Genomic DNA, 23,484 nt, shown 5'->3' on the forward strand with positions numbered 1-23,484 from the left:
CCCCCTCTATTTACAGTACTCTCCGGCAGTATATCTCTCCTCTTTCAGAAAAATCCCTGTGTCATTTAATGATCACCTTGTTTTTCCTTGTGTTTTCACCAGGGGCATATATTGAAATTATGGTGCCTCATAGTAAAAGTCTTAATTTCCCTCCCTAACACTACAAAAAAATAAATTATTTGTCAGAGTATGTAAGGCCATCGAAAGGCATACCTCCTAACATTTAAAGACAGGGAAACTGACACATATTTTGGAATATACAATTCTGCACCTACTGAAGCCACTTAGTGTTCTTACCCAATTTGATGTCCCTTTCATGGCCACCATAGAATATGATAACCCAAAAAATTCTCCTCCACACACAGCGTGATACCCCCACACAATTTTCCCCACACTAACCTCCACATGCACAGTATGGTAATTACATAGTGTCCCCAACACAGTATTATGCCCGTTCAGTGCCCCCACACAGTATGATACCTGTGCAGTGCTTCCAAAACATTCCAACATAATATATGAGATCACTAAAATGATCCCCCACAGCACGATGCATTCAAAGTGACTCCCCATTAGTAAGATACCCACAAAGTTACACAACACATATTCTTAAGCCACAGCCACCCCTAACAATATGATACCCCACAATTACTCCCCACTATGATGCCAGCACAGTGTGATTACCCCAGCCACTCACCACAGGATAATTCTCCCACAGCTCCTCACAAAATATGATTCCACCACATCATGCCACACAGTACAATGCCCTACACAGCCCATCCACACAGTATGATGCTCTCACATCTCCCGCATCTTTGTTGTATAATGCTTCCACAGTTTCCCACACCGAAGGATTGTGCCCAAAGATTATCCACAATATGATGGTCCCTCCACAGCACCCAACAAAATTTTATGCCTCCTCACTCCCCCTCACAATATGATGCCCCTACAGCTCTCCACACATTATAATGCTAGCTACAGCCTCCCACATAATAATAATATGCTGGCTCGCTCAGCCCCTACACAGTATAATACATCTCACATTTATCCCAGCAATATGATGGTGTAACACCGGCATCCCTGCATGGTTTCTCTCCCTCCTCCCTGCAGTGAGGCTGACATGCTCACCGCCTCGACCACCCAGTTACGTCTTCTGATCTGGCTCCCCGTTGGCTCCCGTGTCCCAGGGCCTGTACACGCTAGGTCTCCTAGCAGTGTGATGTCAGTTTCAGAGGTTTAATGGTGGAACAGGATATCGAAAGCTTCATGTGCCCCTTTTCTAATTCAACTCTTTAGGCATACTGAGGATGCAGATACTGTTGAAATCAAGACATTGGGTGAGGAGAGGAGGTGGGCCCTCCTCAGCTCACAAGCATCATAATAGCCGTTTGACCTGACACTATTAGCATTATGCCACTGGTTTTAACACTCCAATGATGATATAGAATAAAGGGGCTTTCAGCAACAGAATCCACTGAGAACAGTGCATTGTTTGATGCAAATGACAATTTGTTGCTCATTTTATAGTTGCAAATTAAAATGGGCCACTGTTCTTTTAATTTAAGCGCCTCAGTCAACTAAGCAATGGAGTGTAAGTTCTAGAAAGGATTGTGTATCTACTGATACTTTCAGACACTGAATCAACTAGTTTTGATAGGAATGCAAAAAGACGTACTTTATTTTACAGTTATTCTGTATCTGACCAAGTATCTAATGTACGTCCAGTGAAAATGAAAAATGTCATTAATTATTCATTATACTTTATGAATTATTATACACTATTTGTTAAATAGCTTTAGGTGGCACATTTAGAGTTCCATATCTTATGGAAACTTAAGGCATGTCACTTAGATTCATTTGTAGTACTGGTGGTTTAGTAGTGCTTTTGCTTTTGCACCATAATCCATTTTTGTTGATGGAGATATTTCAGCAGTTGATGTTAAGTCAGAAAGTAAGAGGAGACTGGATATTTCTCTTCAATGCCCAAAATGTTGTACAATAATATTAATAATACTACAATCACCATAGTTGATTAGTTTTTTTGCTATAAAATACATATATACATGCAAATTAGCTCTCTTCCAGGAGGAAGAAATTTAGCTCTTTAGTGCCACCTATTGCTGGTAGATGCCTCAAAAGTCAATATCTAACCCTCTCACAAGCTTTGTTACCAGACTAAATCTGCTGCATTTCAGAGAAAAACTTATTTTAAAAGCCATTGATGACCAAGCCACATAAAAGACATGCGAGTCCCCGGGGTCATCTTTGCCCTTAAGAGTTGTGAATAACACACTGAAGTCTCCTAGGACTGCAGCCAACTCTTTTCAATCCTCTTAATGTAAACACATCCTTATTCATGTTGAACTGACAGACAGTAGCTCATTAGTTAGCAACCCCCCTTTTAACAACTTAGAACACTATCAGACTTCTCATGGTGGAAAAATTATCCCAATAAGACTAGGTGCACATGTTGAATATTTGGGGAGTTTTTTAACCTCAGTATTTGTAAGCCGAAATCAGGAGTGGAACAATCAGAGGAAAAGTATAATAGAAACACGTCATCACTTCTGTATTTTTCACCCACTCCTGGTTTTGGCTTACAAATATTGACTCAAAATGACTATGTCCCTGTTAGAAATAACATCATTCTGCTGTGAATAAGATGAGTAAAGTGTAGTGTTGAGCGAGCATGCTCGACACTGCTCGGTATTTGCCCGAGCATCTTACTACTCGGAATGTTCGGCGAGCACCGAGCATTTCCGGGTAACTCGGGCGGGAGCTGGGGTCTCCGCCCTGCACGTTTGGCACTCTTTACAGAGCCAATGAACATGCAGGGATTGCCAGCCAGTCACTGTAATGCCGCAGCCATGTTGTTTGTGGGCATTACAGTGATTGGCTGGCCGCACAGCGTCACCTCGAGTATTTAAAACCGGGCGCCGCCATCTTGTGCACAGTTGCTCCGGATCAGCCAGTGTAGGGTCAGTGCTGCTGAGTTAGGGAGAGATATATAGTGCGAAATAGGTAGTGTAGGGTCTCTAAAGCCTGCCAAATCAAACAAACAGTCCTTCTCAGGACTAATATCCATCCCAGATATCAGGCAGGCAGGCTGTATAGGAGTCGCAGTGGTTATACCAGCAAACTGTGCTCCTGTTGGTCAAATTGCTAGACTTATCATCCCGGTCTCAGGGGCTAGGAAATTTTTTTTTTCTTCATCTAAATCCTCAGTCAGACTGTCTAAATATGCCTCTTGTTAACCTTTTGGTATTTCCCCTCCCCCAGTCTGTGACTGTTCAGACACCAGTATATCTGTTTAAAAGAGTCTGGTGTAGGCCAGAAAAATAGAACTGTGGTTTTGCAGTTCCTGTATTATCCTGTTTTTGGCATTTTTTGCTGTAAAAAAAACCTGTGATAGTGTCTCCCTGACTGGTCAGACACCAATATATCTGTTTAAAAGAGTCTAGTGTAGGCCAGAAAAATATAACTGTGGTTTTGCAGTTCCACGGGTCAAATCTCTGCATTATCCTGTTTTTGGCTTTTTCTGCCGTAAAAAAAAAACCTTAAAAGTGTCTCCCTGACTGTTCAGACACCAATATATTTGTTTAAAAGAGTCTGGTGTAGGCCAGAAAAATATAACTGTGGTTTTGCAGTTCCAAGGGTCAAATCTCTGTATTATCCTGCTTTTTGCATTTTTTGCTGTAAAAAAAACAGTAATAGTGTCTCCCTGACTGTTCAGACACCAATATATCTGTTTAAAAGCGTCTGGTGTAGGCCAGAAAAATATAACTGTGGTTTTGCAGTTCCACGGGTCAAATCTCTGTATTATCCTGTTTTTGGCATATTTTTGCCGTAAAAAAAAACTGTAATAGTGTCTCCCTGACTGGTCAGACACCAATATATCTGTTTAAAAGAGTCTTGTGTACACCACATAACTATAACTGTGGTTTTGCAGTTCCACGGTTCAAATCTCTGTATTATCCACTTTTGGGCCTTTCTTACATAAAAAAAACAGTTTGAGTGTGTCGCTGACTGTTCAGCCCCAAATATATCTGTTTAAAAAAGTCTGGTATACGCCAGTAAAATAGAACTGTGGTTTTGCAGTTCCACTGTTCAAATCTCTGTATTATCTAGCTTTTGATATTTTTTCCGTAAAGAAAAACAGTAATAGTGTCTCCCTGTCTGTTCAGTCACAAATATATCTGTTTAAAAGATTCTGGTGTAGGCCAGAGAAATAGAACTGTGGTTTTCCTCTTCCACGGTTCTAATCTCCTTTTTATTACCCTTTTTCCATTGATAGTGTGAGTGTAAGCTATTTTACTTAATTTACAATGGGCAAGATGCATGGCAAGGGACGTGGAACTGGACGTTCTGGTGATGGTGCGTGTAGAGGACGGGGCTGTGGTCAAGGTGAAAATAAAATGTGCCACAACCAACAGCCACATCTTCTCGCTCCCACTTCTTGACCGAATTACTAGGGAAGCACACTACAACACCAGTATTGCAAACTGATCAGTGTGAACAGGTTATTAATTGGATAGCAGATAATACTTCCAGTTACCTGGGCACCACCACCTCCGGTCTGTCTTCCACAAGGTCAAGTTTTAGTAGCCGTGAGTCTCGACCGCATACTCCTCCTCACCCTGATGCTCCTTCCTCCCACAATGCTGAGTGTCGTCAGACAGCAACTGATCCCACACTTGGACACTCTGAAGAGCTGTTCACTGGTCCATTTCCATATTTGTGCCCCTCGCCTGCTCCGCTTGAAGTGGTGGAAGAGGAGATCCCATGTAGCGATGCCCAAATATTTCAACAGCCACGGCCAGATGAAGTCGACGCTGGCAATTTGTCACAAGAGGTGGACGATGACGAGACACAATTGCCACGAAGTGAGGAGGAGGATTGTGGTGCACAAGTGGAAGAGGAGGAGGTGGTGGATGATCTAGTAACTGACCCAACGTGGCAGGAGGACACGCAGAGTGAGGCCAGCAGCACACAGGGGGAGGGAGGCAGAGTACCCCAACAGGCAGGAAGAAGCAGTGTGGTGGCAGCACACAGAAGGTGGGCAACAGTTCCCCGTAACTCCAACACGAGGGATATTGCCAGTACAACAGGTAAGTCTTCCAGAGTCTGGAATTTTTTTTAAAGGCTCTGCTGATAACCCCTAAAAGGCCATTTGTACCACCTGTCATGCCAGCATCATCAGGGGTGACAAAACTACCAGCCTGACCACCACCAACATGATCAGGCACATGTCAGCAAAGCACCCGACTTTGTGGGGCGAACCCCAGGGTCCACGACCAGTGTCAGCGGGTGTCACCACTGCTTCTTCCGCTGTTGTGCGTGTAATAGAACCCCCTGTTGTGCGTGCAAGGCTATCCCCTGTCCATACTGCATGCAAAGATGCCCCTCCTCTCAGTCTTCACTTGTTATGGCAGTATCTCAAGAAACAGCATCAACGTCCACGTCCACGTCCCACCGCAGCATTCAATTGTCCATATCCCAGAGCTTTGAACGAAAGCGCAAATTCGCAGCCAATGCCCCACAGGCCACAGTCCTAAATTCGCACATTTCACGACTGCTTGCATTGGAAATGCTGCCTTTTAGGCTGGTGGAGACGGAATCCTTCCGCAACCTTATGGCCGTGGCCGTCCCTTGGTACTCGGTCCCCAGCCGACACTATTTTGCCCGGTGTGCCATCCCCGCACTACACAAGCACGTTCCCAAAACATCTGCCGTGCCCTCAACAACGCAGTTACTGGAAGAGTTCACCTGACAACGGACACGTGGACAAGTGCTTGTGGCCAGGGACGGTACATCTCCCTGACGGCACACTGGGTAAACATAGAGGAAGTCGAGACCCAGTCGGACCTTGGGACGGAACACATTCTCCTCACACCGAGGATTGCGGGCCCTATGTCAGTCAGAGTTTCCCCCACAGTGTACAGTTCCTGTGCATCATCCTCCTCCTCCTCGTCATGTTCAGCCTCCATCTCAGATATCACAACATCAGTTACAAGCTGGAAGCACTGCAGTACTGCCTCAGCCAATCGGCAACAGGCTGTGCTGAAGTTCATAAGCTTAGGTGATAAACCTCACACTGCCTGTGAGTTGTGGACAGCTGTGAAAGAGCAGGCAGATCTGTGGCTGAGACCGCTGAACCTACATCCAGGCATGGTCGTGTGTGACAATGGCCGTAACCTGGTGGCGGCTCTGAGGGGAGGCGAGATCACACACGTACCATGCCTGGCTCATGTGCTTAACCTCATGGTTCAGCGGTTTCTTAAATCATACCCCGAGTTGCCATATCTGCTCGTCAAAGTACGCCGCCTGTCAGCTCATTTTCGCAAGTCGGCTACAGCTTCCGCCGCCCTTGCTGTGTTGCAGCAGCGTTTGCAGCTTCCGGCAAACCGACTGGTGTGTGATGTCCCCACACTTTGGAACTCTACCTTCCACATGTTGCAAAGGATTTGTGAGCAGAAGAGAGCAGTTGTGGAGTACCAGCTGCAACAAGGCCGTCGATATTCAGGTCAGACTCCACACATAAGACCTCAGGAGTGGACCTGGATGTCTGACATATGTACCATCCTGACAAACTTTGAGGAGTCCACCAAGATGGTGAATGGCGATGATGCCAACATTAGCGTCAGCATCCCACTTGTCTGTCTTTTGCAACGCTCTCTGCAGAGAATTAAAGAGGAGGCATTGCAGCCAGAGTATGATGAGATGGATCAAGAAGCCGTAATGGGCGATCACACACAGCCCAGCCTCATCTCATCCCAACGTGCATTGGGGGACAATGAGGGAGAGGACGAGGAGGAGGAGGAGGAAGAACGGGAGCTGGTCTCATGCGCTGTAAACGGTAGTACCTGTACAACTGTCATACCGTCGGTTCAGCGTGGGTGGCCTGAGGACAGGGGCGAGGAGGAGGAGGAGAGCATGGTCAGTCGTTATCTTGGTGAGGACATGGAAGTCTTGCCCGTTACCAGTCTGGCACGCATGGCTGACTTTATGTTATGCTGCCTTAATGGTGACCCTCACGTTGTCAAAATGTTGGGTGACAGTCAATACTGGTTGGTGACACTTCTAGACCCCCGCTACAAGGAGAACTTTCACTCTCTTATTCCTGAAGTGTAGAGGTCTACAAAAATGTGGCAGTACCAGAAGGCCCTTGCTGCAGAACTGTTAAATAATTCCCATCTGAACACGCTAGCGGCAGAGGTCACAGTTCGTTGACCAACCAAGGCGTAAAGGCATGAGAGACGCAACTCCGATCCAGCAGAGGCAGGAGAACACTGTCAACATTCTGGAACAGTTTCTGAGACCGGCAAAGCTTACAGGCCCTGACGCGGGGGGTACTCTCACAAGGAGTAGAAAGTTTCAAATGATGGTGAGGGAGTACCTTGCCGACCGCACCAGCGTCCTCCGTGATTCCTCTGTGCCTTTTAATTATTGGGTATCCAAGCTGGACACTTGGAATGAACTCGCTCTGTACGCCTTGGAGGTCCTGGCCTGCCCTGCCGCTAGCGTGTTATCGGAGCGTGTTTTTAGTGCCACTGGGGGAATTATAACTGCTAAGCGCACTCGCCTGTCAACTGACAATGCTGACAAGCTGACCCTTATCAAAATGAACAAGGGCTGGATTGGGCCAGACTTCTCATCACCACCAAATGACAGCAGAGTAACAAAGTCAAATCCACTGTGTTATTTCGGGAGGTGTATTCCCATGCACCGCTTCACACCCACACATGGATATACGCTTCCTCAGTTTGGCTATTTTTTCCTCTTCTCCTTATACTCAGCCTCCACCACCACTATACCACCAGGGTGACCGTGGTCCGTGTTGCCAGCATTGCAAGTTCCTCCGTCCTAATTTTTGGCAGCTTTTGCTTGGAAGGCATAGGCAAAGACTATGGGAGACCCACCCCCAATAATGGGAATAATGTTTTTAATATGCTGTATTGCATGGCTCTTGTAAGGGCCATTAAAACCGTCTTGTTAAACCACTATGACCTCCACGTCTCTTCCAAGGGGCATTTAAACAGTCTTGTTAAGCTATTGCAACCTCCACGTATCTTCCAAGGGGCATTAAAACCGTCTTGTTAAGCTAATGCGACCTCGACCACGTTTCCAAGGGGCATTAAAACTGTCTTGTTAAGCTACTGCGACCTCCATATCTCTTCCAAGGGGCATTTAAACCGTCTTGTTAAGCTAATGCGACCTCCACCACTTTTCCAAGGGTCATTAAAACCATCTTGTTAAGCTACTGTGACCTCCACCTCTCTTCCAAGGGGCATTTAAACCGTCTTGTTAAGCTACTACCACCTCCACCACTTCTCCAAGGGGCATTAAAACCGTCTTGTTAAGCTACTGTAACCTCCACCACTCTTCCAAGGGGCATTTAAACCATCTTGTTAAGCTACTGCAACCTCCACGTCTCTTCCAAGGGGCATTAAAACCGTCTTGTTCAGCTACTGCAACCTCCACGTCTCTTCCAAGGGGCATTAAAACCGTCTTGCTAAGCTATTGCGACCTCCACCACCTTTCCAAGGGGCATTGAAACCGTCTTGTTAAGCTACTGCGACCTCCACGTCTCTTCCAAGGGGCATTTAAACCGTCTTGTTAAGCTACTGCAACCTCCATGTCTCTTCCATGGGGCATTAAAACCATCTTGTAAAGCTACTTCAACCTGCATGTCTCTCCCAATGGGCATTAAAACCATCTTGTTAAGCTACTGCGACCTCCACCTCTCTCCCAAGGGGCATTTAAACCGTCTTGTTAAGGTACTACGATCTCCACCACTTCTCCAAGGGGCATTAAAACCGTCTTGTTAAGCTACTGTAACCTCCACCACTCTTCCAAGGGGCATTTAAACCATCTTGTTAAGCTACTGCAACCTCCACGTCTCTTCCAAGGGGCATTAAAACCGTCTTGTTAAGCTAATGCAACCTCCACCACTTTTCCAAGGGGCATTGAAACCGTCTTGTTAAGCTACTGCGACCTCCACGTCTCTTCCAAGGGGCATTTAAACCGTCTTGTTAAGCTACTGTAACCTCCATGTCTCTTCCAAGGGGCATTAAAACCATCTTGTAAAGCTACTTCAACCTCCACATCTCTCCCAAGGGGCATTAAAACCATCTTGTTAAGCTAATGCTACCTCCACCACTTTTGCAAGGGGCATTAAAACCGTCTTGTTAAGGTCCTGCGACCTCCACGTCTCTTCCAAGGGGCATTTAAGCCATCTTGTTAAGCTACTGCAACCTCCACGTCTCTTCCAAGGGGCATTAAAACTGTCTTGTTAAGCTACTGCGACCTCCACCACTACTCCAAGGGGCATTAAAACCGTCTTGTTAAGCTACTGTAACCTCCACCACTCTTCCAAGGGGCATTTAAACTGTCTTGTTAAGCTACTGCAACCTCCACGTCTCTTCCAAGGGGCATTTAAACCATCTTGTTAAGCTACTGCAACCTCCACGTCTCTTCCAAGGGGTATTAAAACCGTCTTGTTAAGCTACTGTGACCTCCACCACTTCTCCAAGGGGCATTAAAACCGTCTTGTTAAGCTACTGTAACCTCCACCACTCTTCCAAGGGGCATTTAAACCGTCTTGTTAAGCTACTGCAACCTCCACATCTCTTCCAAGGAGCATTAAAACAGTCTTGTTAAGCTACTGCGACCTCCACCACTTCTCCAAGGGGCATTAAAACAGTCTTGTAAAGCTACTGTAACCTCCACGTCTCTTCCAAGGGGCATTTAAGCCATCTTGTTAAGCTACTGCAACCTCCACGTCTCTTCCAAGGGGCATTAAAACTGTCTTGTTAAGCTACTGCGACCTCCACCACTACTCCAAGGGGCATTAAAACCGTCTTGTTAAGCTACTGTAACCTCCACCACTCTTCCAAGGGGCATTTAAACTGTCTTGTTAAGCTACTGCAACCTCCACGTCTCTTCCAAGGGGCATTTAAACCATCTTGTTAAGCTACTGCAACCTCCACGTCTCTTCCAAGGGGTATTAAAACCGTCTTGTTAAGCTACTGTGACCTCCACCACTTCTCCAAGGGGCATTAAAACCGTCTTGTTATGCTACTGTAACCTCCACCACTCTTCCAAGGGGCATTTAAACCGTCTTGTTAAGCTACTGCAACCTCCACATCTCTTCCAAGGAGCATTAAAACAGTCTTGTTAAGCTACTGCGACCTCCACCACTTCTCCAAGGGGCATTAAAACAGTCTTGTAAAGCTACTGTAACCTCCACGTCTCTTCCAAGGGGCATTTAAACTGTCTTGTTAAGCTGCTGCAACCTCCACGTCTCTTCCAAGGGGCATTAAAACCGTCTTGTTAAGCTAATGCGACCTCCACCTCTTTTCCAAGGGGCATTAAAACCGTCTTGTTAAGCTACTGCGACCTCCACCACTATTTCAAGGGGCATTGATTTTGACTTTTTATTCCACTGCGATCTCCACCATTCTTCCAATGGGCATTGCATTTCCTCCTAATTTTAGTCAGCGTTTGCTTTACAATGCATAGGCGAACACTAAGGGAGACCCACTCCCCAATAATGGGTAGAAGGTTTTTAGTGTGCTGTAATCCACGTCTGTTTCAAGGGGCATTGCAATTCCTCATAATTTTTGGAAAGCCTTCCATTCACTGCTTAGGCCAACAGTGCACATTAGACTCAGTTGCTATAAATGGAAAAAATGGTTTAGTAAAGGCCCTCTGACCTCCATGTCACTTCCAAGGGGCAATGGAGTGCCTCGAAATTTTTGGTAGGCATTGCACTCACTGCATGCCCTATAACTGTGTAGCCGAACCTCTCCATTTGGTACAGAAACATATCCTACTAGACATGTGTGGTTGACTGGCCTGATATTGATGTGAATGGTCCCTGTTCCTCGTGCTCTTTCTCCTTTGCCACCACCTCATCCATCATTCATCACCTGAAGCTTTGTTTTAACGGGAGTCATAGAACTGGGATAGTAGCAGGAAAACATCCAGCAATCCTCGGAGGAGGTAAGACATGCGCCAAAACGCTGACCACCTCAGGCCTAGCCACTACTACATACATGCGCTTGCATTCCAAGAAAACAAAGCAGATTCTAACTTCTATCATCATCATCATGCTCCTCACTTTGGCACTTTCAACTCCCCTGATCGAGAAGACAGGGCCCACCAGAGAACCATGGATACCTCACTGCTGAAGAAGCTATGAGGTAGTGGCCAGCTTCGGCCTCCTCCTGACTAAAAGGCCCCATTTCAAGTGCAAGCAAGCTAGCAATATGGTATTGCAGCCTGGGGGTGTGTGGCAAGTTGCACACTTACGCTTGCATTCCAAGAAAACAAAGCAGATGCTAACTTCTATCATCATCATGCTCCTCACCTTGGCACTTCCAACTCCCCTGATGGAGAAGCCAGGGCCCACCGGAGGAGTCTGTTTCTCAGGTGGGCTCGTCCAATGCTGCCCTAAAGCAGGCCGGGCTAAGAAAAGTGTGTGGGGGGATGTTCCAAGAAGAAATAGGGGAGGCTGGGGACCGTTTATGGACACGCGGCTGCCCCCAGGCGGCTGGGGACCGTGTGCGGACACCCGGTCGTGGAGCGGCTGGGGACCGAGTATGGACACCCGGCCACCCCCTGGCGGCTGGGGACCGAGTGTGGACACCCGGCCGCCGGGCGGCTGGGGACTGAGTATGGATACCAGGCCGCCTCCTGGCGGCTGGGGACTGAGTATGGATACCTCGCTGCCGAAGCAGCCATGAGGTAGTGGCCAGCTTCGGCCTCCTCCAAACTAAAAGGCCCCATTTCATGTGCAAGCTAGCAATATGGTATTGCAGCCTGGGGGTGGGTGGTTGGTAGGTTGTACACTTACACTTGCATTCCAAGAAAACAAAGCAGATGCTAACTTCTGTCATCATCATCATGCTCCTCACCTTGGCACTCTCAACTCCCCTGATGGAGAAGCCAGGGCCCACCAGAGGAGTCTGGTTCTCTGGTGGGCTTTTCCAATGCTGCCCTAAAGCAGGCCAGGCTAAGAAAAGTGTGTGGGGGGATGTTCCAAGGAGAAATAGGGGCGGCTGGGGACAGTTTATGTACATGCGGCCACCCCCAGGTGGCTGGGGACCGTGTGTGAACACCCGGCCCCGGGGCGGCTGGGGACCAAGTATGGACACCCGGCCACCGGGCGGCTGGGGACTGAGTATGGATACCAGGCCGCCGATGCAGCCATGACATGGTGGCCAGCATCTGCCTCCACATGCACTCAAAATTGGGCCTTTTAGGCAAGCAAGCTAGCAGTATGGTATTTCAGCCTGGGGGTGGGTGGGTGGCAGGTTGCACACTTACGCTTGCATTCCAAGAAAACAAAGCAGATGCTAACTTCTATCATCATCATCATGCTCCTCACCTTGGCACTTTCAACTCCCCTGATGGAGAAGCCAGGGCCCACCGGAAGAGTCTGGTTCTCTGGTGGGCACGTCCAATGCTGCCCTAAAGCAGTCCAGGCTAAGAAAAGTGTGGGGGAAGTTCCAAGGAGAAATAGGGGTGGCTGGGGACCGTTTATGGACATCCGGTTGCCCCCAGGTGGCTGGGGACAATGTGTGGGCACCCGGGCCCCGGGGCGGCTCGTGGCCGAGTATGGATACCAGGCCGCTAACGCAGCCATGACGTGGTAGCCATATTCCGCCTCCACATGCCTAAAAGGCCCAATTTCAAGTGCAAGCAAGCAGTATGGTATTGCAGCCTGGGGGTGGGTGGGTGGCAGGCTGCATACTTGCGCGTGCATTGCAAGGAATGGGGGAGGTACAATTGAACACTGCCCTGGGACAAGGACTTGCACGGGGATAGTTGCAAGTCTGCATCTTCTGATGCGGCAAGGATCACTTCTGATGGGCACACTTTTAGACAGTGACCTGGGTGTCAGAGATGCTTCCAGGGGTCTTCCCCATGCTGTCCCCATGTCTTTTCAGCACTGTATGCATGTGTCACACAGCACATGGCCAGATAAGGTTGTAAAATGTTAAAATGACATTTCCCGGTGAACGCATTTGTCACGGTTGAAAGCAATACAAAAGTGCAAAAACGCATAAAAAATGCTACTTGTGAACATAGCCCAAGGTGTGGAGGAGTATTTTTGTTTTTGGTTATTTATTTTACCTTATACACAAGTCTTTACCCTGGAAAGGAAGTTCCTTAACATATTTCTCAGGGAAGCACTTTCAGTTTCGTTTTTGAAAGTTTTCTTTTGACCCCGTAAAAGTGGCTTAATACCTCTGACCATGTTGTTGACAGCAGTGACCTGGGGGTCAGAAATGCTTCCAGGGGCGATGCCCATGCTGTCCCCATGTCTTTTGAGCACTGTCACTATCGTTTTGGGCACTTTTTAGGCTTTCTACAGACTGCTGGGGGTGCCGTCACAAAAATGCTCGGGTCTCCCATAGACTAACATTGAGCTCGTTGCTCGGGTCGAGCACCCGAGTATCACGGCGAGCTCGGCCCAAGCTTCGAGCACACGAGCATTTTAGTGCTCGCTCAACACTAGTAAAGTGTCATATATTTCATAGTTCCCTTCTTCTCCTCTTCACCATTATTATTCTTGCCAGAGGCAAAGGAGGTCAATTGTGCCCTGCTTTTTGTAGTACTATTTTCAAGATGGTTTGTGGTAGTAAGGCTAAGTGCCCACGTTGTGGAACTGAAGCATATTTTTTACGCTTCTCCCTGGCGGGAAAATCGCATGCGGATTTTACATGCGTTTTCCCGCCAGGTAGAAGCGTTTGTGAGGCGTCTTTGCAGCGTCTTTGCATGCATTTCCGCATGCGGGTTATCAAGCACTTCTCCAAGTGATTTAAGCATCACTTGGAAAAGTGCTTGACAACTTGTTCACACTATATAAATCCATGCAACCGGCATGGATTTATATAGTGTGACCAAGTAATAGTTAAAAAAAAAGAATCAGAACGGTAAAAAATAAAAAAATAAAGTTTATACTCACCTTCCGAAGCATTCTCTGCCCCGTCCGGAGTCTTGAGCGGCTCACGCTGTTGTGTGCAGGACCTGCGATGAAGTCATTGAGTCATGTGATGGGTCACATGACTCAATGACGTGGCAGGTCCTTCACACAACAGCGCGACGGAGGGAAAACATCAGAAGATAAGTATAAACTTTATTTTATTCTTTTTTTTACAGGTTCTTTGGTACCCAGGTCTGGATGAGAGTCTCCTCTCATCCAGACTTGGGTACCATCCGCACATTGATTCCGCTGCGCTTCTGCAAAATTAATGAACATGCTGCGGATTTTTGACCGCAGCATATACGCTGCGGAAAAATCCGCAGCATGGGCATTGACATTGCGGAATGCCATTGGGGACCATGGGGTGCGGATATACATGCGTTTTACAAACGTTTACGCTGCGGAAATTCCGCAGCATATACGCTTGTAATACGCAACGTGGGCACACAGCCTAAGGGATTTGCTGTTGTCGGCTCTTGCATTCTTAATTGTGGTGTATTGTTTCTTTTACACTACTCTGTCCTTTGCCATTTGCACATTTTTTTTAACCACTCATTTTGTACAACAATATAATTAACTTTTGACAATCTTTTCAACCGTAATTATTCAACCCTTTACCAAAAAGTAGTTACAGGGAACCTGTAACTTGAAAAACACTTTTAACCCACAGATATGGGGATTATCTGCAGGTTAATGGCATTCTGAATCTGCTTGATCCCCCCCACTGAGAGCCCCGCTGCCGGGAGGAAATTAACTTTATTCCTCCTGGCAGCATTCGGAATTCAGTCATGGAGGTGGTGCCAGAACGGGTTCAGTCACTGCTCTGTGTATAGAGAGTGGCGGCTGTAACCACATACTGACTGACAGCCGGCCCTAAAGCTGAACCGCTGTCAGTCAATGCCAAAGGTGTGGTTGCTTTCTATTCACAGAATGGTGGACTGAACCTGTACTGGCACCACTCCTGTTACTGAAACCCGAATAAAGTTAATTTCCTCATGGTAGCTGGGCTCTGAGTGCGGGCGCCGGGCAAGTACAGACTACTATTAACCACATATCTGCAGTGTAATAGTGTTTTTTTCACATGACAAGTTCTCTTTAATAAGAATTGCTCAGTAGGTAAGTATACATACATAAATCTAAACATGGAACCAGCAGTGTAGATGTGGTGTGCACGGTTGTCAAATTTGTCTAGTAAGTGTATTTACCCCTGTAAATCAGACTGGAAAAACACTGCAATCAATTGCAATGCTAAGTGGCTTGTGAAAATTTCAGGATTTTTTCTAATTTAGATAGCAATAAAGAAATATTACACAAAACATAAATATAACATAAAAATTTGATTTAAATAGAACCTGCCAAATGATTCATGATGCACGAATCACAATTCGTATGAATCAAAGTCTTGCTGCATTATTGCAGCCATGTATGTTTATCTAATGGATGAGCATTTCTAGGGTGGCTGAGGGCTGGTCTTATTAGGCTGAGAAGGGGCAATATCAATGGATTATCCCTGGCTATTAATATCAACCCGCAGCTGTCTGTTTACCCTTTGCTGGTTACTAAAAAATAGGGAGGACCCCACATAATTTTATTTTCTGGGTCCTGCCTTTTTAATAACCAGTAAAGGCTAAGCAGACTGCTGTTAGCTGATATTAATAGGCTGGGAAGCTCCATGTTTATTGGTTTCTTCCCAAACTAATAAGACTAGCTCACAATTATCTGCTTTCCCTTAGCTGGTTATTAAAATTAAGGGGGTTCCCACTCCATTTTTTTAATATATTTATTTATTAGCTAAATACAAGTACAGAAAACTACACACGCAAAGCACTGATTATATATCTCACTGACATCTTTTTATCTATCTATCTACTGTATCTATCTATTATATCTATCTATTCAGATGGTTTTGGCTGTGAATTTGGGTTTCCTTTGAGATGTGTGCATACAAATCGGATGGCACATGCATGGTTCGTGTGCCATGTGATTTTTTTCTCATACCCATTGACTTGCATTGGTGAGTGTTGGCCATTTTACATGGCCATACGCAGTATGCTGCAATTTTTTCCTTAGCCAATTGCAGCTGAGGAAAAACTTGCAGATAAACACTGCCTCATTGAATAACATTGGTGCAAGTACAATGCGATTTTTTCTCGGATTGCACTTTCCAGATTTATACGCAAATGTGAGCGAACCCTTAATATAATGCTGCCACAATTTAATCACACATGCACACCTTTTCAGGAAAATTGGAGGCTTTAGAGTACCTTCAATTTGAATCATCGATTCTCTGTGAATCTAATTTCCTGTCAAAATTCAGCAATGCTAGCAAATTCATATTTCAAAAGGTTTATTTTGCTCATCTTGAAAGACTGTTCCCCTAGAGGACTGCTTTTTAATGCATTTCATTGAATATGGGTCCCACCAATAGCCATGATATGTTTGTCAGAATAAAGCCTATATTTGAATTCAGCAGTGAAAATAAACAAGAGTGTTTCCATTGACTGAATGCAAACTTGATATATGTTACATCTGCAAGTTGCTTAAATTGAAAAAAATATATATATTTTTTTTACGCTGGACAACTTCTTTACAGTATGTTGCCATTTTTACTAATTGATAATAATGTTGTTTTTTTTTTAAAAAAAAAATGTACTAGAATTAATGAGCAGTATCCATATTGACCACCTTACAGGATATTGCCCATGATTCTGCAATTAGCATTTAGATCACTTTGATACATCTGTTCCTCTTCAGGTATTGCTGTAAATTACCATATGCTTGGAGGAACACTTTGAAGTTTAGTGATGCATGTTTTCAATTTTCTTCATTCAGCAATTCTTCAAAATTATATGGACAATATCAGTACCAGGTCAAGAGAAAATATTAAGATGCAAAGAACTGACAGAGATGATGCATGTTGTACACAATTTTGTATGCAGCTACAGTGAATTTAATAATAAAATTTACATTTTCCATACTTAGAGCACACCTGTTATAAAAAAGGTAAAGCATCTATTCTTTGACTGAGAAAACATTGATCAGATTTAGTGTTGAGCGAGTATGTTCGGTTAACCCTTTCGCCAAGTATACTCGGCCGAGCACCGAGTATTTATAGTGTGCTCAGGCTTTAAGTTTTCGTCGCTCTGTGAACATGATTTGCAACTGTTTGACAGATTTAATACATGTGAGGAATGCTGGAAAAACAGGCATTCCTCACAAGTATTAAATCTGTCAAACAGTCGCAAATCATGTTCACGGAGCGATGAAAACTTAAAGCCCGAGCATTCTATAAACACTCGGTGCTCGGCCGAGTATACTCGGCGAAAGGGTTAACCGAACATACTCGTTCATCACTAATCAGATTATTTTATCTCAAATGGAAGATGTAACGGGTCTGGGAGGCGGAACCACTGAGCAACTTATACAAAGGGGCGGTCCTTGTAAGGAAGTGGGTGGCGACCAGGGAAGACAGGCAGGCAGTCACAGCAGGTGACCGGGACAGTCTCAGGGTAAACGGGCAGGAGGTCACGACAAGTGACCGGGACAGTCTCTGGGTAAACGGGCAGGAGGTCACAGCAAGTGACCGGGACAGTCTCTGGGTAAACGGACAGGAGGTCACAGCAAGTGACCGGGACAGTCTCTGGGTAAACGGACAGGAGGGCATGGCAAGTGTCCGGGACAGTCTCTGGGTAAAGGGTAGGTACGACCTGTGACAGCTGAGCCTCCAGGTAGGCTAGCAGGCAGATGGCAGATGAGTGCTCCCAGGTGAGCTGGCGAGAGTCTCTGGATAAGCAGGTGGTCACAGCATGTGACGGCGGAGCCTCCAGGTAGGCTAACAGACAGGTAGCAGATGAGCGCTCCCAGGTGAGCGGGCAAGAGTCTCTGGACTGGCAGGTGGTCACAGCACGTGACGGCGGAGCCTCCAGGTAGGCTAACAGGCTGGTAGTAGATGAGCGCTCCCAGGTGAGCGGGCAAGAGTCTCTGGACAGGCAGGTGGTCACAGCACGTGACGGCGGAGCCTCCAGGTAGGCTAGCAGACAGGTAGAAGGTGAGCGCTCCCAGGTGAGCGGACAAGAGTCTCTGGACTGGCAGGTGGTCACAGCACATGACGGCGGAGCCTCCAGGTAGACTAGCAGACAGGTAGCAGGTGAGCGCTCCCAGGTGAGCGGGCAAGCTGGTCCATAGACAGACTGACAGGTGTCGGAAGGCAGACCGTCGGACCTCAGGCAAGCAAGCAGGTAAGCGGATAACAGGCAGGAATCAGACAGCAAACTGGCAGGAAACTGGCAGGTAACTGGCAGGTAACTGGATACGGGACCTGAGGGCTGAAGCAGAGTAGTGAACAGTGCAACAACATTGCTCGGGCACCTCCATTTTGGAGGAGGTGCCTTATATATGGAAGGATCCTCCGGCCATTGGCCGGGGACTCCTTAGGGCGACGCGCGCGGCCCCTTTAAGAGAGGGGGAGCGCGCGCGCGCGCGCCCTAAGTACAGTGACCGGGGGAGAGCGGGCGCTGCAAGCAGAGCGGGAGGAAGCCGCCGGGCACGGAGCAGAGAGGTGAGGGGAACAGCGTCCCTGCCTAGCAGGAGGCAGGGACGCCGACGCTACAGTACCCCCCCCTTTAGGCCCCCCCTTTTTTAGGCCAGACAGAAATTTAGCAAGGATGAGAGGGGCATGGATGTTCTCCAGGGGCTCCCATGTTCTCTCCTCAGGACCAAACCCCTTCCAGTCCACTAGAAAAAAGGTCTTTCCTCTTACCCTTTTGGTGGCCAGAATGTTCTCTACCTCAAACTCGTCTTCAGCAGAAACCGGAGCAGGAGGCGTAACTGTAGACTTGGAAAAGGAGTTAAGTACTACGGGTTTGAGAAGAGATACATGGAAGGAGTTAGGGATCCGTAAGTTGGCCGGGAGTTTCAATTTATAGGCCACCGGGTTGATCTGTTTGATAACCTCCAGTGGGCCGATGAACCGAGGCCCTAACTTATAGGAAGGAATCTTGAGCCGGACGTATTTGGATGAGAGCCAAACTTTATCTCCGGGACGAAATTGTGGGGAATCCAGGCGTTTTTTGTCGGCGTGTCTCTTCATCCGCTCGGACGACTGAAGGAGTGCGGATCTGGTACTCTCCCAAATGGAGGAAAATTTGCTAACAAGAGATTCCGCGGCCGGGTTGTCCACAGAGGTGGAGACAGGAAAAGGGATCCGAGGATGCTGACCGAAGACTACAAAAAACGAGGATTTAGAAGAAGATTCGCTCTCGTGATTGTTGTAAGAGAACTCGGCCCATGGTAAGAGATCCATCCAGTCTGAATGGTGGGCATTAACGAAGTGCCGGAGGTAACTGGTCAAATTCTGATTGATCCGCTCCACTTGACCATTGGACTGTGGGTGGTAAGCGGAGGAGAAGTCCAGGGTGACGTCGAGCAGTTTACATGTGGCTCTCCAGAAGCGTGAGGTGAACTGAACCCCACGATCCGACACGATGTGGAGAGGCAGACCATGGAGACGGAAGATGTGGCGGATAAAGTCTTTAGCTAGCTCGGGAGCAGACGGGAGACCTGGCAGGGGAATAAAATGAGCCATTTTGGAAAAGCGGTCAGCGACCACCCAAATGACCGTACAACCGGCAGAGACGGGGAGATCTGTTATGAAGTCCATAGCTATATGTTGCCACGGGGCAGCAGGTACTGGCAGAGGAAGAAGGCGGCCGGCAGGCAGGTGTCTCGGAACTTTGTTGCGGGCGCAGGACACACAGGCAGAAACAAAGTCAATTACATCCTTGTGCAGGGTAGGCCACCAGTAGTGCCGGGTAATAAGCTGGAGGGTCTTTTTCTGACCGGCGTGCCAAGCTAGCTTAGACGAGTGACCCCAGTGTAGAATCTTCTCCCGATCGGACTCCGTTATGAACGTCTTACCGGGAGGGAGACGATTTAGGCCCACGGGGGCTACCTGCATTACTCTGGCGGGGTCGATGATGTGTTTAGGCTCCTCCTCAAGATCAGACACCAGAAAAGATCGGGACAGGGCGTCAGCTTTGATGTTTTTGTCAGCCGGACGAAAATGAAGAATGAAATCAAAGCGGTCAAAAAACAAAGACCACCGGGCTTGGCGCGGGTTAAGTCTCTGGGCACTCTGGAGATATGCCAAGTTCTTGTGGTCAGTGTAAATTATTACCGGGTGGAGAGCCCCCTCGAGCAGGTAACGCCACTCCTCCAGTGCCATCTTAATGGCCAACAATTCTCGGTCTCTTATGGAATAGTTGAGCTCAGAAGAGGAGAAAAGTTTGGAGAAAAAGCCGCAGGTTACCTTTCTTTCGGAAGATGATTTTTGGGTAAGTACCGCCCCAGCTCCGGAGGAGGAGGCGTCCACTTCTAAGAAGAATTGTTTGTTGCCGTCCGGACGATGCAGCACCGAGGCGGAGAGGAAGGCCTGTTTTAAGGAAAGAAAGGCCTCCTCAGCCTCGGGCGGCCATTCTCTGGGGTTCGTACCTTTACGGGTGAGCGCAGAGATAGGGGCGGTCCGGGAAGAGAAGTGCGGTATGAACAGGCGGTAATAGTTGGCGAAGCCCAGGAACCGCTGAATAGCCTTCAACCCCTCTGGCCGGGGCCACTTCTGGATGGCAGACAGTTTCTCAGAATCCATTTGTAGACCTGTCTGAGAGATTATGTAGCCCAGAAATGGAAGAAAGGTCTGCTCAAAGATGCACTTCTCATATTTAGCGTAGAGGTGGTTCTGCCTGAGCCAGAGCAGGACCTGATGAACGTCCCTCCGGTGAGTAGGAAGATCCGGAGAGAAGACCAAGATATCGTCCAGGTATACCACCACGCAGGAGTAGAGAAGATCACGGAAGATGTCATTGACCAACTCTTGAAAGACGGCAGGAGCGTTACAGAGACCGAAGGGCATCACAAGGTACTCATAGTGGCCGTCCCGGGTATTGAATGCCGTCTTCCACTCATCCCCCTGACTGATACGGACCAGGTTATACGCCCCACGGAGATCCAGTTTGGTGAAGATTCTAGCCCCCCTCAGACGGTCAAATAATTCAGGAATAAGCGGAAGGGGGTATTTATTCTTCACAGTAATCTGGTTTAGGCCTCTATAGTCTATACATGGACGGAGTGAGCCGTCCTTATTTTTGACAAAGAAGAAGCCTGCTCCCGCCGGGGAGGTAGATTTCCGGATAAATCCCCGGGCCAGGTTCTCCTCAATATATTCAGACATGGACCGGGTCTCAGCAGCGGACAAAGGGTAGATTCGCCCACGGGGAGGAGTAGAGCCGGGCATCAGGTCGATTGGGCAGTCGTATGGTCTATGAGGAGGTAAAGTCTCTGCCTCTTTTTTATTGAAGACATCCGCATAAGACCAATAGGGAACCGGAAGACCGGGCAGATTGGCTGGGGTAGGAGAAGGACGGGCAGGACGAACGGGAACTAGACAAGTCTTATGGCAGTCCTGTCCCCAGCGAAGGACCTCTCCGGTCTGCCAGTCAAGCACGGGTGCATGTTTCTGGAGCCAAGGCAGGCCAAGCAATAGTGCGTGAGAGAGTCCAGGCAGAACATGAAAGGAGATGATCTCAGAATGCAGCATTCCCACCTGTAGAGTCAGAGATTCGGTGATGAGTTGGATGGGATGTGGTAAGAGACCCCCATCCACGGCGGTGACAGATAAAGGTACGGCCAGAGGTTTGGTGGGAATGCGGTATTTTTCTACCAGGGATTGAGAGATGAGATTTCCAGCTGCTCCAGAGTCAAGTTGAGCCAGTTCAAAATAGCGGTTCTCTCCGCAGAAGATAGAAACAGACAGCATCAGGGATGGAGAGGGTTTACTTTTGTCTAGGGCGACCTCTCTGAGCGATCCTAGACACAGGCGTTTCCCGACCTCTCAGGGCAGGAACGGATCCGGTGCTCCTTACTGCCACAGTAGAAACAGCTCCCCTCGGCACGACGTAAGTCTTGAAGGGTCTTGACCATCTTGGTCTGGTCGACCTGCATAGGCTCAGGTAAGTGTGCCTGGGGAGAAACAGAGGGAGTGACGGGTTTCTGGAAGGAAGGGACTAGACGTGGAATCCTCCTCTCACGGGTGACCTCCCTAGCGCGCTCCTGGAACCGGATGTCAATCCGGGTGGCAAGTGTAATCAAGTCGTCGAGAGTGGTAGGAATGTCCCGACCGGCGAGTTCATCTTTAATACGGCCGGACAGACCCTCCCAGAAGACGGACACCAGAGCGTCGTTATCCCAGGCCAGCTCTGAAGCAAGGGTACGGAACCGTATGGCATATTGGCCCACGGTGAGACTCCCTTGACGGAGGCGTAGCAGAGATGAGGCGGATGAGGTCTTCCGTCCGGGTTCGTCGAAGACCTTCTGGAAAGTCGTGAGAAAGGCTGGCAGGTCGGACACCAGAGGGTCTCCTCTCTCCCATAGAGGATTTAGCCAAGCCAGTGCCTTCCCCGTGAGATGGGACATGATGAAGGCTACTTTGGCCCGGTCGGAATTAAACTGGTGGGACTGGTGTTCAAAGTGCAGGGTGCACTGGTTAATGAAGCCCCGAGCTTGAGCGGAGTCGCCTCCGAAGCGAGGAGGTGCAGAAAGCCGGATTCCAGAGCAGGATACCATGGTATTGGTGGGCAGCGGAGCTGCCGGGTTGCGAGTCATGACACTAGCGGTGGTTGCTGGTGGGGCAGTCAAAGTGTCCAGGCGAGTATTGACATTCCGCAGGTGACCCAGGATGGACTCCTGTTGGGACCTCTGTCGGGACAGTTCATGACAAAGGTCCGAGAGCGAGGGAGCTTGGGTGCCACCGGGTTCCATGGCCCGAGCAAACTGTAACGGGTCTGGGAGGCGGAACCACTGAGCAACTTATACAAGGGGGCGGTCCTTGTAAGGAAGCGGGTGGCGACCAGGGAAGACAGGCAGGCAGTCATAGCAGGTGACCGGGACAGTCTCAGGGTAAACGGGCAGGAGGTCACGGCAAGTGACCGGGACAGTCTCTGGGTAAACGGGCAGGAGGTCACAGCAAGTGACCGGGACAGTCTCTAGGTAAACGGACAGGAGGTCACAGAAAGTGACCGGGACAGTCTCTGGGTAAACGGGCAGGAGGGCACGGCAAGTGTCCGGGACAGTCTCTGGGTAAAGGGTAGGTACGACCTGTGACGGCTGAGCCTCCAGGTAGGCTAGCAGGCAGATGGCAGATGAGTGCTCCCAGGTGAGCTGGCGAGAGTCTCTGGATAAGCAGGTGGTCACAGCATGTGACGGCGGAGCCTCCAGGTAGGCTAACAGACAGGTAGCAGATGAGCGCTCCCAGGTGAGCGGGCAAGAGTCTCTGGACTGGCAGGTGGTCACAGCACGTGACGGCGGAGCCTCCAGGTAGGCTAACAGGCAGGTAGTAGATGAGCGCTCCCAGGTGAGCGGGCAAGAGTCTCTGGACAAGCAGGTGGTCACAGCACGTGACGGCGGAGCCTCCAGGTAGGCTAGCAGACAGGTAGCAGGTGAGC

Source organism: Phyllobates terribilis, unplaced genomic scaffold (assembly GCF_046119375.1).
Source record: "Phyllobates terribilis strain yellow unplaced genomic scaffold, ASM4611937v1 Scaffold_7__3_contigs__length_470593459, whole genome shotgun sequence".
NCBI lineage: Eukaryota > Metazoa > Chordata > Amphibia > Anura > Dendrobatidae > Phyllobates > Phyllobates terribilis.